Here is a 16,070-nt window from a genome sequence, read left to right as displayed (position 1 = left end):
AGATGGTGATATTAGAGTCATGCTAGTTGAGTAGTTGTGAATTTGAGAAATACTTGTGTTGAAGTTTGTGATTCCCGTAGCATGCACGTATGGTGAACCGTTATGTGATGAAGTCGGAGCATGATTTATTTATTGATTGTCTTCCTTATGAGTGGCGGTCGGGGACGAGCGATGGTCTTTTCCTACCAATCTATCCCCCTAGGAGCATGCGTGTAATACTTTGTTTCGATAACTAATAGATTTTTGCAATAAGTATGTGAGTTCTTTATGACTAATGTTGAGTCCATGGATTATACACACTCTCACCCTTCCACCATTGCTAGCCACTCTAGTATCGCGCAACTTTCGCCGGTACCTTAAACCCACCATATACCTTCCTCAAAACAGCCACCATACCATACCTATTATGGCATTTCCATAGCCATTCCGAGATATATTGCCATGCAACTTTCCACCATTCCGTTATTATGACACGCTTCATCATTGTCATATTGCTTGCATGATCATGAAGTTGACATCGTAATTTGTGGCAAAGCCACCGTTCATAATTCTTCATACATGTCACTCATGCATCATTGCACATCCTCGGTACATCAATCGTAGCATTCACAGAGTCATATTTTCTTCTAAGTTTTGAGTTGTAATTCTTGAGTTGTAAGTAAATAAAGTGTGATGATCATCATTATTAGAGCATTGTCCCAAGTGAGCAAAGGATGATGGAGACTATGATTCCCCCACAAGTCGGATGAGACTCCGGACGAAAAATTAAAAAAAAAGAGAAAAGAGGCAAAAGAAAAAAAAAGAAGGCCCAAATATATAAAAATGAGAGAAAAAGAGAGAAGGGACAATGCTACTATCCTTTTCCACACTTGTGCTTCAAAGTAGCACCATGATTTTCATGATAGAGAGTCCTATGATATCACTTTCATATACTAGTCAGAATTTTTCATTATAAGAACTTGGCTTGTATATTCCCAATGATGGCCTTCCTCAAAATGCCCTATGTCTTCATGAGCAAGCGAGTTGGATCACATCCACTTAGTTTCTTTTGTTGAGTTTTCATATACTTATAACTCTAGTTCATCCGTTGCATGGCAATCCCTACTCACTCACATCGATATCTATTGACGGGCATCTCCATAGCCCGTTGATACGCCTAGTTGATGTGAGACTATCTTCTCCTTTTAAGTCTTCTCCACAACCACCATTCTATTTCACATATAGTTATATCCATGGCTCACGCTCATATATTGCATGAAGATTGAAAAAGTTTGAGAACATCAAAAGTATGAAACAATTGCTTGCACTAGTAGAAAAAGGGCCTGTTATCCCGGTTCGTGAAGGGCCTTTTGTCCCGGTTCCTGAACCGGGACTAAAGGGTCGGTACTAATGCCCTGTCCCTTTAGTCCCGGTTCAATCCAGAACCGGGACAGATGGGCCTCCACGTGGCCTGTGCGCGGAGCCCAGGCAGGAGGCCTTTGGTCCCGGTTGGTGGCACCAACCGGGACCAATAGGCATCCACGCGTCAGCATTTCTGTGGCTGGGGTTTTTGTTTTTTTTAAGGGGGGGGGGTTTGGGGGTTTTGGGGGGTTAATTTAGGTGTTTCATATATTGTGTTAGCTAGCTATAATTAATAGAGAGAAGTGTCCTCTCTTATGTCCGTGCTTGGTCGACGCTACGTACTATACATACGTATAGAGAGGACTAGACACGCTAGCTAGCTAGTAAGCAAACGAAGGAAACAGAAGATCGTCATGAACATATATGCATACAGAGAGAAGTGATATCGACCACCTCTCCTTCTCCGAGAGATTGGTCGAACAACAAGTTCTCGTATATCTATCCGACACTACCGGCTACATATATACAATAATTATCTCTTACAAATATAATCTCCTAACATACGGACTCATGGTCCACATAGTATTCTCCGTCTTCAGCGATCACGTGGTCAAGAAAGAATGCCGCCAATTCCTCTTGAATTGCTCGCATGCGAGCTGGTGCTAGGAGTTCATCCCGCTTCCGAAACATCTAATTTGAAGAAGGGGGTCAATACATATATATATATATATATGAATGAATGAAACTCAACACAAATGATGGTAATAAAATAAAATTGTGAATGTTGTTATTTACGTACTTCATATTGTTCGTCAGAGTAGCCCCGCTCACAGGTCGTGTGGCGGATGGACTCGCAAACGTAGTATCCACAGAAATCATTCCCTTGTTCCTGCCACAACCACTTTACAAGAAATAGAGGTCAATCAAACTGATAAGCAAGAATGCCAAATGGTATTGATGAAACTAGCGCTTGAATCAATAGGAGATGCGCGGAACATGCTACTATAGTACTTACTTTCGGGTGTCTAAATTGCAGCTTCTTCGGGAGTTCCCGGAGCTTTTTTGGTGAATTTTTTCCAAACCCTGCCAGACAAAGAAAACAATTACTTGATATATCAGGAAATGAACAAAGTTGCTGATATGGTGGATAATGATCGATTTAACTTACTTCTCGAGCATTTGAGTCATGTCCGCATAGTCCTGGGGATCTTTTCGTCTTGAGTCTAAGACGGTTACTAGTCCCTGCTCAAGCTTAATCTCTAGGAGAATATAGTGGAAACTGCACACGCATGCATAACTCATCAATTACATTACTATAACCTTGACTAATATATAAGGGAAACCGAATACGCACAAGACAGTAACACTCACTTGAAGTTGTAAGGAAAGAGTATTATATCTTTGTTTTCATTTATTACCAACGATCGTAGCAAGTTGGCCTCGGTATCTGCGGCATGAAATTTAACCTGAGTTGCATCTATGATATTTGTGTTAATGAACCCAATATCACCGATTTGTCGTTTCTTCAATTCGACGATCTTCAATCTGCATAATATAGTGAGGATAATTATAAATACATGCAATGAAAGAGCTGAGCTATATAGAGAGACTTAATGACAGAAGTAGTACTACTTACAGACAGTAGCAGGTGACCGTTGCTTTATCGAGGGCCAATTGATTGAAAAACTGAAAGAACTCCTCAAATGGAATAGGCAACAGATCAATTCCAACGAGGTCATGCTCCTTTTTAACTCTCACATACAAAGTACTCCTCCCCCCAGACTCTCTGCAGATTTTCAAGTACCAATCATGCAATCTTCGCATCATCGTTGATAGAGATCTTTCATCTTTGACGAGAGGCTTCCCGTACTCGTATCTTTGTATCTGCACCTCCATGAAATCATAATGTACATCGTCGGGCAGGTAATCTCCAAGATTGCTATAACCGGGCACCATCCTCGGATCATTAGCGACGATGTCGCTAGGCACCTTGAGCGGGGGGCACGATTGCTTCGCTTGTTCGCCGAGCTGGGCAATTTGTTTCCCAGCTCGTCGTTCTTTCAGCCTTTGATCACTGACAGTACTTCCCGACCGCTCTGCTTCGGCAAATTCCTTTCCAATAATGCGCTCATAGTTTCCTTTCGGCGGAGACTTGGGTGGTTTTGTCAGGGCAGCCAGAGTGCGCTTCGCTTTCACCGGATCTACCTTCTCCTCCGGAGGTGGATGTTTCTTTGCTTTCACCCCTTCAAAGAAGTTCCTCACTTCTTCTCGCGCGATCTCGGCATTCTCCTCCGGGGTCCTCTCGTATGGTAACTTCTCTGGAGTCTTCAGAGAAGGACCGAATCTGTATGTCCTCCCGCCTCTGGCTGTACTGCTAGACCGGCAGAGCAGACGGAGCGGTTGTCTTCTTTACTTGCTTACGAGGCGGAGGAGAAGGACTACGACGCGCCGGAGCAGCCGGAGCGGCGGGGTCTCTTCCGCCCTTGCTGACGAGGCGGAGAAGGAGGAGGCTGGCTGCTCGGGCGCCGGCGCAGGCGGAGAAGGAGGCGGAGTGCCGCCACGCGCCAGAGAAGGAGCCGGCCGAGTGCCCTGATCGTCACTCGCCGGAGGAGGAGGCGGTGGAGGAGGCGGAGTGCCCTGACTCGCCGGAGGAGGAGGAGAGGCAGAGGCGTCCAGTTCGGAAGGTTGATGAGCTCCTTCCGCCATAGGCATGGAGTCTTCAGAGCAGAACCCAGCCGAGTCTCCCCTTCACCGGTAGGGTGGTCAAGCTGGAGGTCCTCAAATCCCTCCGTTATTTCATCCACCATCACCCTAGCATATCCTTCTGGAATCGGCCGGCAGTGAAAAGTTGCGCCGGGTTCAGTAGGAAAAACAGAGCCAACAGCCGCCTTGACCTTCATATTAATCCATTGCGTCATAAGGTGGCAATTTTGAGACTCCGTGATAGCATCCACGGGATAGCTGGCAGGAGCCGTCAAGACATGCTCCGGCTGAAGCAGCTCGGTGGAAGCCACGCTGCTTCTCCGCTGAGATGGCGGGGTAGCTTCGGGGGAAGCTTCGGCAGTTCGTTTGCTGCGATTTGCTTCTCGTTCCTCTATCGCTTGTACCCTTGCTTGCAGCGCCTGCATTTGGGTCTGCTGCACTTTTTTCCTCCTCTCCTGGCATTTGTAACCGCCTGCGTCCGGAAACCCAACCTTCCACGGAATGGAGCCTGGCGTGCCTCGTGTCCGTCCAGGGTGCTCAGGATTCCCGAGGGCCATTGTGAGCTCGTCGTTCTCTCTGTCTGGAAAAACGTCCCTTGCTGCGCTGCTTCGATATACTGCTGAAGCTTCTTGACTGGTATGTCCATTTGATCGTTCGTCCAAATGCACTTCCCTGATACAGGGTCCAAGGTTCCCAGCCCCGAAGAACCAAGTCCGGCAACGGTCTGGCCAGTTAATTGTCTCTGGTTCGATCCCTTTATCAGCCAGATCATTCTCAGTCTTGGCCCACTTAGGCCGGGCTACGAGGTAGCCACCTGACCCCGTGCGATGGTGATGCTTCTTCTTCGCAGCATTTTGCTTGTTTGTCGCCGACATCTTCTTACTCTTTTCCGATGTCTTGTGGGCCACAAATGCGGGCCAGTGATCTCTGATCTTCTCATATCTGCCCTTGAATTCTGGTGTCTCTTTATTTTCGACAAACTTATTCAGCTCTTTCTTCCACCTCCTGAATAGTTCTGCCATCCTCTTAAGAGCAAAAGACTTGATTAATTGCTCTTTAACTGGCTTCTCCGGATCATCCTCTTGCGGTAGGGTGAAATTTGACTTCAGCTCAGTCCAAAGATCATTTTTCTGCATATCATTGACATAAGACACCTCAGGGTCTTCTGTAGCCGGCTTTAACCATTGCTGGATGCTGATCGGGATCTTGTCCCTAACCAAAACCCCGCACTGAGCAACAAATGCGCTCTTTGTCCGGAGGGGTTCAATCGGTTGGCCGTCGGGCGCGATTGCTATGATCTCAAACTTTTCATCCGAGCTCAACTTTTTCTTCGGGCCTCGTCTCTTTACCGAAGTTGTGCTCGATCCGGAGGGCTAGAAAAAAGAACAAAGACTTAATTAATATGTGTACATACCAAAACAATGAATGCATCAATTAGCTAGTCAGCAGAAGCTTAACTAATATATATACCTGGCCGGACTCGGTTCGGTCACCGGAGACGTCATCACGGTCTCCTTCTTGCACCGGCATTGGGTCACCAGAGCCGTCCTCACGGTCTCCTTCTTGCACCGGCATTAGGTCACCGGAGCCATCATAATCATAGCCAGCTGCTTCCAGACCATCGGTGTCGTTGAGAAACAACGAGACATGATGATCTCCGCCGGGTCATTGTCGATGCAAGGACGCAATGCATTAGTCAAAAGGAGAAGCTGAAGTTCGATCGCATGTTAGAGGATCACAAAAAAGGGTTATACCCCAATTGCGAAGATGGCAACACAAAGCTCGGTACCGTACTGGAATTGCTGCAGTGGAAGGCAGAGAATGCTGTGGCTGACAAAGGATTTGAGAAGCTACTGAAAATATTGAAGAAGAAGCTTCCAAACGATAACGAATTGCCCGACAGTACATACGCAGCAAAGAAGGTCGTATGCCCTCTAGGATTGGAGGTGGAGAAGATACATGCATGCCCTAATGACTGCATCCTCTACCGCGGTGCCTACAAGGATCTGAACGAATGCCCGGTATGCGGTGCGTTGCGGTATAAGATCAGACGAGATGACCCTGGTGATGTTGACGGCGAGCCCCTCAGGAAGAGGGTTCCTGCGAAGGTGATGTGGTATGCTCCTATAATACCACGGTTGAAACGTCTGTTCAGAAACGAAGAGCATGCCAAGTTGATGCGATGGCACAGTGAGAACCGAAAGAAAGATGGGAAGTTGAGAGCACCCGCTGACGGGTCGCAGTGGAGAAAAATCGAGAGAAAGTACTGGGATGAGTTTGCAAAGGACCCAAGGAATGTATGGTTTGCTTTAAGCGCGGATGGCATTAATCCTTTCGGGGAGCAGAGCAGCAATCACAGCACCTGGCCCGTGACTCTATGTATGTATAACCTTCCTCCTTGGATGTGCATGAAGCGGAAGTTCATTATGATGCCAGTTCTCATCCAAGGCCCTAAGCAACCCGGCAACGAAATTGATGTGTACCTAAGGCCATTAGTTGAAGAACTTTTACAGCTGTGGAATGGAAACGGTGTACGTACGTGGGATGAGCACAGACAGGAGGAATTTAACCTTAAGGCGTTGCTGTTCGTGACCATCAACGATTGGCCCGCTCTCAGTAACCTTTCAGGACAGACAAACAAAGGATACCACGCATGCACGCACTGTTTAGATGACACTGAAAGTATATACCTGGACAAATGCAGGAAGAATGTGTACCTGGGCCATCGTCGATTTCTTCCGACCAACCATCAATGTCGAAAGAAAGGCAAGCATTTCAAAGGCGAGGCAGATCACCGGAAGAAGCCCGCCATGCGCACCGGTGATCACGTGCTTGCTATGGTCAATGATTTACACTACGTAATCTTTGGAAAGGGTCCCGGTGGACTAGCTGTTCCGAATGACGCTGAGGGACACGCACCCATGTGGAAGAAGAAATCTATATTTTGGGACCTACCCTACTGGAAAGACCTAGAGGTCCGCTCCTCAATCGACGTGATGCACGTGACGAAGAACCTTTGCGTGAACCTGCTAGGCTTCTTGGGCGTGTATGGGAAGACAAAAGATACACCTGAGGCACGAGAGGACCTGCAACGTTTGCACGAAAAAGACGGCATGCCTCCGAAGCAGTATAAAGGTCCTGCCAGCTACGCTCTTACGAAAGAAGAGAAAGAAATCTTCTTTGAATGCCTGCTCAGTATGAAGGTCACGACTGGCTTCTCGTCGAATATAAAGGGAATAATAAATATGCCAGAGAAAAAGTTTCAGAACCTAAAGTCTCATGACTGCCACGTGATTATGACGCAACTGCTTCCGGTTGCATTGAGGGGGCTTCTACCGGAAAACGTCCGATTAGCCATTGTGAAGCTATGTGCATTCCTCAATGCAATCTCTCAGAAGGTGATCGATCCAGAAATCGTACCAAGGCTAAGGAGTGATGTGGCGCAATGTCTTGTCAGTTTCGAGCTGGTGTTCCCACCATCCTTCTTCAATATCATGACGCACGTCCTAGTTCATCTAGTCGACGAGATTGTCATCCTGGGGCCCGTATTTCTACACAATATGTTCCCCTTTGAGAGGTTCATGGGAGTCCTAAAGAAATATGTCCGTAACCGCGCTAGGCCAGAAGGAAGCATCTCCATGGGCCATCAAACAGAGGATGTTATCGGGTTTTGTGTTGACTTCATTCCTGGCCTTAACAAGATAGGTCTCCCTAAATCGCGGTATGAGGGGACACTGACTGGAAAAGGCACTCTTGGAAGAGACTCAATAATATGCAGGGACGGATATTCTTGGTCTCAAGCACACTACACAGTTCTACAGAACTCTACCTTGGTGACCCCGTATGTCGATGAACACAAGAACAGTCTGCGCTCCAAACACCCGGAGCAGTGCGACGACTGGATTACATGTGAACACATCACGACTTTCAGCAGTTGGTTGGAAACACGTCTCAGAGGTGACAACACTGTTTGTGATGAGTTGTACTTGTTGTCCAGGGGACCATCTTTGACTGTATTGACTTACAAAGGATACGAGATAAATGGGAATACATTTTACACGATCGCCCAAGATCAAAAGAGCACCAACCAAAACAGCGGTGTCCGCTTTGATGCAGCAACCGAGAGCGGAAAGGACACATATTATGGTTACATAGTGGACATATGGGAACTTGACTACGGACCTGATTTTAAGGTCCCTTTGTTTAAGTGCAAATGGGTCAATCTGTTAGGCGGCGGGGTACAGGTAGACCCACAGTACGGAATGACAACAGTGGATCTGAAAAATCTTGGGTACACTGACGAACCGTTCGTCCTAGCCAATGATGTGGCACAGGTTATCTATGTGAAGGACATGTCTACCAAACCGAGAAAAAGAAAAGATAAGGAAGCGAATACATCATACGATGAGCCAAAGCGCCACATAGTTCTTTCAGGAAAAAGGGACATCCTGGGAGTGGACGGCAAGACAGACATGTCTGAAGATTATGAAAAGTTTCATGAAATTCCTCCCTTCAATGTCAAGGCTGACCCAAGCATCCTGATAAACAATGAAGATTATCCATGGTTACGGCGCAATAAGCAAATGACACAAGCAAAGAAAAAGTGAAGACTTTCTCCCGCAATAAGCAAATGCTATGTGGGTGAAATTATGATACCATCCCAACTTTCAACTTTTTCAGAGTTCATTTGAAATGCTTTCATGTCTTATGGTTCGAAACTTTGATACTTCGAAAGTGATTGTCCATTTTGTACACGAAGTGCATCAAGTTTTTGTCGTAACCCTCTCTACTTTTTGGAACATGCTATGTGGGTGAAATGATGATACCATGCCAACTTTCAACCTTTTCAGAGTTCATTTTGAAATGCTTTCCAATTTCAGAGTCATTTAGCTCAAAGAATGAATTAATAGCAAACAGAATTGTAAGTATAAATAAAAAATAAATAGCAAAGAAGAAAAAAATTCTAATTTTATAGTAAAGTTATTCATAAACTAGTGATTCACACAAATTTTTAAAAATTCAAATTTAAACTATTTAAAATTTAAAACTAATGGCACTAACAGAAAGTTTATAATTTTTGTTGACCTAAAAGCAAAAAGAAATCAACTAAAAACTGTAAGTAATTTAGTTGTAAGTATAGAATAAAAAATAAATAGAAAAAATTCTAATTTTATAGTAAAGTTATTCATAATACTAGTGATTTCACCACAAAATTTTTAAAATTCAAATTTAAACTATTTAAAATTTAAAAACTAATTGGCAACTAACAGAAAGTTTATAATTTTTGTGACCTAAAAGCAAAAAGAAATCCTAAAAAAACTGTAATTATTTAGTTTTAAGTAGAAAAAAAAAAAGAAAAAACCAAAAAAATGTAGAAATAAAAGAAAAAACCAAAAAAAATGCCACCTACTGGGCCTCCACGGCCTGAATACGACTAGAAACCCTACATGGGCCAGGATTCAGGCCCGCAGAGGCCCAATAGGCCCACAGGCAGTAGCAGTTTAGGCCCGAAAGCCTGCATTTGAGAGGAGCTTGAAAGGGGAGGCAGAGCAGCGCTTATAAACCAGTATCATCGCCCTTCAGCTAGCGATGTGGGACTAAACTTTTGGGCGCGGGGCGCACAAGGGCATTGGTCCCGGTTGGTGGCACCAACCGGACCAAAGGCCGCCGCTTCCCGCCCTTTTGGCCTGCCGAAAATTGGCCTTTGGTCCCGGTTCGTGGCACCAACCGGGACTAAAGGGGGCATTGGTCCTGGTTTGTGCCACGAACCGGGACCAAAGCCTTTTCTATATAAGGAAGCACTTAGCATTTTTTCATTCTCATCCTGCAGTTGCCCCGACGCCGCCCGCCCCCATCGTCGCCGTCGCCCGCGCCCATCGTCGCCGTCGCCCGCGCCGCGCCGCCGCCCCGGCCCGCCCGTCGCCGTCGCCCTCGTCCCTGCGCCGCCCCGCACCGCCCTCTCCCTGCCCCGACGCCGCCCGCCCCCATCGTCGCCGTCGCCCGCGCCGCGTGCCGCCCCGGCCCGCCCCCGTCGCCGTCGCCCACGTCGCCCGCGCCGCGTGCCGCCCCGACGCCGCCCGCCCCCATCGTCGCCGTCGCCCGCGCCCATCGTCGCCGTCGCCCGCGCCGCGCGCCGCCCCGCTGTCGCCGTCGCCGTCGCCCGCCCGCCCCCATCGTCGCCGTCGCCGTCGCCCGCGTCGCCGTTCCGTCGTCCTCTGGTCCGGCCGCGGCGCCCTAGCTAGCATATTTTTTTTATATGCTTTTTTTCTGTTATATGCTTTTTTCCTGTTATATGCTTTTTTTCATGTATATATGCAAAAAATAGTAAATATGAAAGAATATAGGATTTTTTCATATGATTTTTTTCATAGATTTTTTTCTGTTCATATGCAAAAAATAGTAAATATGAAGGAGAAGAAAGAATATAGGATTTTTTTCTATTCATAGATTTTTTTGGTGATATTAATTATTGTAAATATGAAAATGTTTGTATATTCATATGAAAAAATGAATTAGAAGAGGGAGAAGAAGAGGGGGTCGAGAGGGGGTCTAGGGTCGCCGAGGGGGGAGAGGAAGACGGGGAGAAATAAATAAGAAGAAGAAAAAAGAAGAAAAAAGAAGAGGAGAAGAAGAAAGGAATAGAGGAGAAGAAGAGAAAAATAGCGATATTCGGAAGGCTCTTGCTGAACTTTGTACCAAAAGGCGGATTATCCTATCTAGGAATCCGTTCTAGAACAACTTTGAGAGCTTCGTACCATCATGCACATGTTACTTTCGCCTAATGATGAAGACATGGTTTTGTTGAATCCTGAGACACTACGCAACCTCCCGACCCCTCGGCGATCCTATCGAACATGAGAGGAAGAAGAGGTCGTCTAGGGGTCGAGGGTTCCAGGGTCGTCGAGGGTTCGAGGGGTCGAGGATCGCCGAGGGGTCGAGAGAGGTTTCCTAGTGTCAAAGTATTGAAGAAATCCATGCCTTCATCATTAGCCGGAAGTAACCAGGGCATGTTGGTACGAAGTTCTGCAAAGTTGTTTTGGAATGGAGTCCCGGATAGAATAATCCGCCTTTTGGTACCAATTCAGCAAAGGCCTTCCAAATAGCGATATTCGGAAGGCTCTTGCTGAACTTTGTACCAAAAGGCGGATTATCCTATCTGGGAGTCCGTTCCAGAACAACTTTGAAGAGCTTCGTACCATCATGCACATGTTACTTTCGCCTAATGATGAAGACATGGTTTTGTTGAATCCTGAGACACTACGCAACCTCCGACCCCTCGGCGATCCTATCGAACATGAGAGGAAGAAGAGGATAAAAAAAGAAGAGGAAGAAGAAAAAAAGAGGAGAAGAAAGAATAGAGGAGATCTTCTCCTCTATTCTTTCTTCTCCTCTTATTTTTCTTCTTCTTCCTCTTTTTTTTATCGGGAACGAGGGTCGTCGAGGGACATAGATGTAGTGTCGTCGTTGTCGATATATACCCCCTCCCGATAGCTTACTATGATTAGGTAGCTAGTTCTACGTTTGGCACTAATATATCCATCTATCATGTTTGAATAATAATTGCCATGTTGTAAATATTTGTAGAAACTATGGACACCGCCCTAGACGAAGCAACAAAAGAAGCGTTGTTGAGGGACATAATCGCAGAAGGAAGTGATGCCATCTCGTTGTTTCTCAACGAAACCGATGGTCTGGAAGGAGAGGGTGAACAAGCTGGCTACGGTGACCTAATGCCGGTGCAAGAAGAAGAACATGAGGACGGCTCCGGTGACCCAATGCCGGTGCAAGAAGGAGACCGTGATGACGGCTCCGGTGACCGAACCGAGTCCGGCCAGGTATATATATTAGTTAAGCCTATGCTGACTAGCTGATTGATGCATTCATTGTTTTGGTATGTACACATATTAATTAAGTCTTTGTTCTTTTTTCTAGCCCTCCGAATCGAGCACAACTTCGGTAAAGAGACGAGGCCCGAAGAAAAAGTTGAGCTCGGATGAAAAGTTTGAGATCATAGCAATCGCGCCCGACGGCCAACCTATTGAACCCCTCCGGACAAAGAGCGCATTTGTTGCTCAGTGCGGGGTTCTGGTTAGGGACAAGATCCCGATAAGCATCCAGCAATGGTTTAAGCCGCGCTACAGAAGACCCTGAGGTGTCTTATGTCAATGATATGCAGAAAAATGATCTTTGGACTGAGCTGAAGTCAAATTTCACCCTACCGCCTGAGGATAATCCAGAGAACCCAGTTAAAGAGAAATTAATCAAGTCTTTTGCTCTGAAGAGGATGGCAGAACTATTCAGGAGGTGGAAGAAAGAGCTGAATAAGTTTGTCGAAAATAATGAGACACCAGAATTCAAGGGCAGATATGAGAAGATCAGAGATCACTGGCCCGCATTTGTGGCCCACAAGACATCAGAAAAGAGTAAGAAGATGTCGGCGACAAACAAGCAAAATGCTGCGAAGAAGAAGCTTCACCATCGCACGGGGTCAGGTGGCTACCTCGTAGCCCGGCCTAAGTGGTCCAAGAGTGAGAATGATCTGGTTCATAAAGGGATCGAACCAGAGACAAATAACTGGCCAGACCATTGCCGGACTTGGTTCTTCGGGGCTGGCGGAACCCTGGACCCTGAAACAGGGAAGTGCATTTGGACGAACGATCAAATGGACATACCAGTCAGTAAGCTTAAGCAGTATATCGAAGCAGCGCAGGAAGGGACGTTCTTTCCAGACAGAGAGAACGACGAGCTCACAATGGCCCTCGGGAATCCTGAGCACCCTGGACGGACACGAGGCACGCCAGGCTCCATTCCGTGGAAGGTTGGGTTTCCGGACGCAGGCGGTTACAAATCCCATGAGAGGAGGAAAAAAGTGCAGCAGACCCAAATGCAGGCGCTGCAAGCAAGGGTGGACGCGATAGAGGAACGAGAAGCAAATCGCAGCAAACGTACTGCCGAAGCCTCCCCCGAAGCTACCCCGCCATCTCAGCGCAGAAGCAGCGTGGCTTCCACCGAGCTGCTTCAGCTAGAGCATGCCTTGACGGCTCCTGCCAGCTATCCCGTGGATGCTATCACGGAGTCTCAAAATTGCCACCTTATGACGCAATGGATGAATTTGAAGGTCAAGGCGGCTGTTGGCTCTGTTTATCCTACTGAACCCGGCGCAACTTTTCACTGCCGGCCGATTCCAGAAGGATATGCTAGGGTGATGGTGGATGAGATAACGGAGGGATTTGAGGACCTCCAGCTTGACCACCCTACCGGTGAAGGGGAGACTCGGCTGGGGTCTGCTCTGAAGACTCCATGCCTATGGCGGAAGGAGCTCATCAACCTTCCGAACTGGACGCCACCCCGCCTCCTCCTCCTCCTCCGGCGAGTCAGGGCACTCCGCCTCCACCGCCTCCTCCTCCGGCGAGTGACGATCAGGGCCCTCGGCCGGCTCCTTCTCCGGCGCTGGCGGCACTCCGCCTTCTCCGCCTGCGGAACGGCTCCTTCTCCGGCGCGTGGCGGCACTCCGCCTCCTTCTCCGCCTGCGCCGACGCGCCCGAGCAGCCAGCCTCCTCCTTCTCCGCCTCGTCAGCAAGGGCGGAAGAGACCTGCCGCCGCTCCAGCTGCTCCGGCGCGTCGTAGTCCTTCTCCTCCGCCGCTTAAGCAAGTAAAGAAGACAACCGCTACGTCTGCTCGGTCGGCGTCTAGCAGTACAACCAGAGGCGGGAGGACATACAGATTCGGTCCTTCTCTGAAGACTCCAGAGAAGTTACCATACGAGAGGACCCAGGAGGAGAACGCCGAGATCGCGCGAGAAGAAGTGAAGAAATTCTTTGAAGGGGTGAAAGCAAAGAAACATCCACCTCCGGAGGAGAAGGTAGATCCGGTGAAATGAAGCGCACTCTGGCTGCCCTGACAAAACCACCCAAGTCTCCGCCGAAAGGAAACTATGAGCGTATTATTGGAAAGGAATTTGCCGAAGCGGAGCGGTCAGGAAGTACTGTCAGTGATCAAAGGCTGAAAGAATGACAAGCTGGGAAACAAATTGCCCAGCTCGGCGAACAAGCGAAGCAATCGTGCCCCCCGCTCAAGGTGCCTAGCCACAACGTCGATAATGATCCGAGGATGGTGCCCGGTTATAGCAATCCTGCAGATTACCTGCCCGACGAAGTACATTATGACCCCATGGACGTGCAGATACAAAGATACGAGTACGGGAAGCCTCTCGTCAAAGATGAAAGATCTCTATCAACGATGATGCGAAGATTGCATGATTGGTACTTGAAAATCTGCAGAGACTCTGGGGGGAGGAGTACTTTGTATGCGAGAGTTAAACCGGAGCATGACCTCGTTGGAATTGATCTGTTGCCTGTTCCATTTGAGGAGTTCTATCAGTTCTTTCAATCAATTGGCCCTCGATAAAGCAACTGTCACCTGCTACTGTCTGTAAGTAGTACTACTTCTGTCATTAAGTTTCTCTATATAGCTTAGCTCTTTCATTGCATGTATTTATAATCATCCTCACTATATTATGCAGATTGAAGATCATCGAATTGAAGAAAAGACAAGTCGGTGATATTGGGTTCATTAACACAAATCTCATAGATGCAACTCAGGTTAAATTTCATGCCGCAGAAACCGAGGCCAGCATGCTAGAATCGTTGATAATAAATCAAAACAAAGATATAATACTCTTTCCTTACAACTTCAAGTGAGTGTTACTGTCTTGTGCGTATTCGGTTTCCCTTATATATTAGTCAAGGTTATAGTAATGTAATTGATGAGTTATGCATGCGTGTGCAGTTTCCACTATATTCTCCTACATATTAAGCTTGAGCAGGGACTAGTAACCGTCTTAGACTCAAGACGAAAAGATCCCAAGGACTATGGAGACATGACTCAAATACTTCGAGAAGTAAGTTAAATCGATCATTATCCACCATATCAGCAACTTTGTTCATTTTCTGATATATCAAGTAATTGTTTTCTTTGTCCGGCAGGGTTTGGAGAAAATTCACCAGAAAAGCTCCGGGACTGCCGAAGGAGCTGCAATTTAGACACCAAAGTAAGTAGCTATAGTAGCATTTTAAGCGCATCTACTAGTCATTCAAGCGCTAGTTTCATCAATACCATTTGGCATTCTTGCTTATCAGTTTGATTAACCTCTATTTCTTGTAAAGTGGTTGTGGCAGCAACAAGGGAATGATTTCTGTGGTTACTATGTTTGCGAGTCCATCCGCCACACGACCTGTGAGCGGGGCTACACTGACGAACAATATGAAGTACGTAAATAACAACATTCACAATTTTATTTTATTACCATCATTTGTGTTGAGTTTCATTCATTCATATATATATGTATTGACCCCCTTCTTTAAATTAGATGTTTCGGAAGCGGGATGAACTCCTAGCACCAGCTCGCATGCGAGGAATTCAAGAGGAATTGGCGGCATTCTTTCTTGACCACGTGATCCCTGAAGACGGAGAATTCTATGTTAACCTTGAGTCCGTATGATTATATTTGTAAGAGATAATTACTGTATATATGTAGCCGGTAGTGTCAGATAGATATACGAGAACTTGTTGTTCGACCAATCTCTCGGAGAAGGAGAGGTGGTCGATATCACTTCTCTCTGTATAGATGCATATATGTTCATGACGATCTTCTGTTTCCTTCGTTTGCTTACTAGCTAGCTAGCGTGTCTAGTCCTCTCTATATACGTATGTATAGTACGTAGCGTCGACCAAGCACAGACATAACAGAGGACACCTCTCTCTATTAATTATAACTAGCTAACACAATATATGAAACACCTAAATTAACCCCCTAAAACCCCCAACCCCCCCCCTTTCAAAAAAAAACAAAAACCCCAGCCACAGAAGTGCTGACGCGTGGATGCTTATTGGTCCCGGTTGGTGCCACCAACCGGGACCAAAGGGTCTCCACGTGGGCAGTGCGCAGAGCCCAGTCAGGAGACCCTTTGGTCCCGGTTGGTGGAACCAACCGGGACCAAAGGGTCTCCTGACTGGGCTCTGCGCAC

This window comes from Triticum urartu, chromosome 7, assembly GCF_003073215.2.
Source record: "Triticum urartu cultivar G1812 chromosome 7, Tu2.1, whole genome shotgun sequence".
NCBI classification, from domain to species: domain Eukaryota; kingdom Viridiplantae; phylum Streptophyta; class Magnoliopsida; order Poales; family Poaceae; genus Triticum; species Triticum urartu.
This window is presented reverse-complemented; position numbering follows the sequence as displayed.